This window comes from Etheostoma spectabile, chromosome 12 (assembly GCF_008692095.1).
Source record: "Etheostoma spectabile isolate EspeVRDwgs_2016 chromosome 12, UIUC_Espe_1.0, whole genome shotgun sequence".
NCBI classification, from domain to species: Eukaryota; Metazoa; Chordata; class Actinopteri; order Perciformes; family Percidae; genus Etheostoma; species Etheostoma spectabile.
Window position 1 is genome coordinate 12,570,468 of NC_045744.1, and position 3,689 is coordinate 12,574,156.

The window sequence follows — 3,689 nt, forward strand, 5'->3', positions numbered from 1 at the left end:
AGAGATCTTCACTTTTTGACTGACAAGATGGCGGATAGCATAAACAACTGCTAAAGTGAGTCGCTTAAAACCTGTTTTAGTAAACTCTCAAACCAAACTTTCATGTTGTGCTGAGCCTCCTTAGTGTTTTAAAAATAGTGATTGTGATGCAATCACAGTTGTGCCCTTAGTTCTCCCATTTGACCAAATACGGAAATGGGGTCATCTTAAGGTTTTAATCCTAATTATGCTTTTAAGCAAAAGTTTGACTCGGGTACATTCACAAAAACACCATAGGTTGCATTTTAGCGAGATTTAAGCTTTAAAGCGTTTTACACAGTACAGGTACCAGTCACCATGCACACTGGTGGTTGTGGCTGCCATACACATTCACACACCAATGGCGCAGCATTGGGAGAAATTTGGTGTTCAGTGTCTTGCCCAAGGACACTTTGACTTCAGCTCAAACCCCGAAGCCCAAAAACAAGATAAAACAATTCACCCTAAATCTGAGGTGAAAAGGTGTAGATTATTTCCTACAATCCACTTCAAATAATTTCTTTATTGAAAGCCAATGTCCTACATGAGTTTTAGGTATGTGAATAAAAGATTAATGAAAAGGAAGTAACATTAAAATGGTTGTGGTAAGTATGAAATTTCTAAATAATACTGAGGTAGAGAAGCACTTTGACAGCTTCACTGCCTTTGAACCCAGTAAACCCCATTTGTATCTGAAGAACAGAAATAAAAAATAAAAAAAATAAAAATTCTCTTTACTTTGTTTTACATTTTAAAAGATTGTTTGACGTCTTTAAGATGCTGAGAGAATATTTCCAGCAGAAAAGTCTTGACAGCAGGTCTCCTGATGCTGGAAAAACCTCTGACTCATCTAGCTTCTTGTTTTTGCATAAAAGTGTGCAAATTAAGAGCAACTTTGTGAGTTTACAATCTGCAGTACATCTACTTTGAAAAGGTTCGACAAAGTCCAAAACAAGCTCTGTGTTTTTGACTTTAACAAGCAGCACATAAAATGCAACAGTAATTCACTGCAGAGTCTGTGTTTGCTGTCTGTGGTGAATGATTTCCTATTTGCACATTTGATCTGTTTGGATTCTTGTTCAAACTGTGTAAAAATGTGGTCAATTCTCTAAGTTACATAAAGACAGACAGACTCGTACTGAAGCTTTTCATTTTAAACTTTTGATGAACTTCAGACTTCAGATGGCGTGTGCTAAATGGCGCACTGACTCGGGCAGCGCAACAGTGTGGCACTGCTTGTAATGAAGGAGCTGATTTTAGTTAGCTTTTGTTTGTTGTTTATTTTTTTATCCTCATTGCCATTCATAGACTGCATGTTTGATTGGAGGTAATGATATGCCCCAGCTCTCTGAAGGTACAGGGTGTTGAGACCTCACTGTCAGCACAAACCTAGCCTCGTGCTGACTCAAGCAGCCGAGTAAACTCCCATAGCGCTCGGGTCTCCCTCGCAACCTCCAAAGCCAAGACATAGCAAGAAGTGTGTTTGTAGCAAAGTCAGCTAAAACCGTTGTCCACAGGACCTGAAGGACTGCCAGCTGAATAACAACAATGGATTGTAGTGGGTTTTTCTATTTAAAGAAGTGTTATCCGACAATGCCCCTGGTCGGTAGCCCCACCTCAACATTTCTTAGTCTGAACATCTGTCAATTTCCTCATTTTCTATTGCAATCCACACTTTCAGTCTCTCTCTAAGTCTCCATCTGTCCATGTGTACTTGTCAGTATCTCACAGTAAATATCCAACATGAACCTCAGCTTTCTCCTTGTTTCCACACCGTTTCCTCCTCCCTCCTCATTCATCGTGGTGTGAGTCAACACTGACGAATGACATGCGTCTCCAGGTTTACCCGTGGGTCTGATCTCTGCTGGCAGAGCTGCTGAGCTGCGACAGATTGATAACAAAGCCTGTCAGGGCAGCTTACTGTTATTCAAAGCTAAATTTCATTTGAAAGACCATGCGCCATGCGGTTAATGAATTAAAGTGGCCATCCAACATAGATCAGATTAGCTGGCAACTGTCAAAATCTGCCTTTTTAATGGCAGTTATAGGAGGAAAGGTGAATGTTGAGACATGTAACCGATGGCAGTTGGTTAGGGGTTTTGCTCACTGTTAAATGACAATCTTCTCCAGAGCTAAGGAACATTTAAAAAAGTCTGCCTTACTTTTTTCGGAATCTTTCAACCACATATGGTGGCCTTCTTCAGCAGCCTCCGTTGTTGTGATAATGATGACTTCGTCACTTCTGTGTTAAAAAAAAATTAGCTAACTTTTATTTAAGAACAATTTTGATGGTTACAAGCAGGCCCTCTGTCACGGGATAAAAGGGTACAAATGACCCCGCCCCAAGGCCCACGAGGAGTCCATGTTATGGTTGATCTTTAAATTGGATCAAATACAACAATTTACTCAATAACTTGTATCACTGATGATACAACTTATATAAATATGTTAGTCAGATGTGCAGAACACTCATATGCGGCATGTGCGGTTCCAAGAGGTCCCCAACAAAAAGGGGATTTTTACAACATTATTCGCTATAATTCCATCCATAAGTAACACAATGACATAATTTATGACTGTTTTTTGATCTTGGGTTTCATACACTTTCTGTAATAAAACATCTAAAAGCCAAATTCCTATCAGGTGGGAGACCCCAGGACGAAATCTTATCAAATGGGGGTCCGTTGTCTAATCTGTGTCAGTTTAGGGGTTGTTTACGTAAAAAAAATTTGGGAACCACTGGACCAGAAGATTTAAGGCATCCATTGGTAAACCATGTCATTCTATATTGTCAGGAAGAGGCTAACTCTCCAAAGTTTGTTTGAAAGAATTTTTCTACTTTCTCTAGCAACTAAAACTAAAATGTAAAACAAAGCATTATTTGTTTACATTTACTAATCAGAGCACACACACAAAATACTCAGGTCAGCAGGGGGAGGCGAGTAGATGCCAGTTTGCAGCTCTCTTTCTCTTGTTGTTAAGAGGGGTGAGGTGGGGGTTGCAAAGGCCAACCATATTACTCTGGGGGGTCGCTGTATTAGAGCTAAGGTTTGGGTGGTGCCAGTGGTGCTGGAGTGGATGTGGATGAAGGGCACACTTTTTTAAATGTTTTCCCCTTGTCCATAATTCCTATTGGCTGGGCTGTCTAGCCTACCTGAGTTTCTCTTTTTTTTTTTTAGAAAGCCTGGCCTGGCAAGACCAGTAGATCAGACCAGACTCATTTTCAGTACTCTTTTAATACAGTTTAAACTCAATTTAATTGATTCACTCTCAAAGACGAAGTAAGATTGTACAGTGCTCTCACTGTTAATTTTTGATAACCAAATTTATGCTGTTGACCTAAATCAGAGGTGTCAACTGTCAGCAGTTGGCAGCTAGCTAGCTTGGATGGCTATTGTGGCAGTTCCAAACTAGCTAAAGTGTTGATGGTTAGGTTGCCAGCTAGCCCTTAATGTAATTATAAATAGGAATCAACAATGAAAAGAACAATAATAAAAGCCTGATAACGGGCTAATACATTTTGAAAATACCCATTAGCACACTTGCAAAGTTGAAGCAAAACCCCTGAGTTAGAGTTGCTGTTTTTTGTGTGTGTTAACTTCAGAAACAATGTGTTTCATTGCTTATGAATTCAAGTTTTCATGTGTAAGTGGGAAGTTTTCTTCATTCAT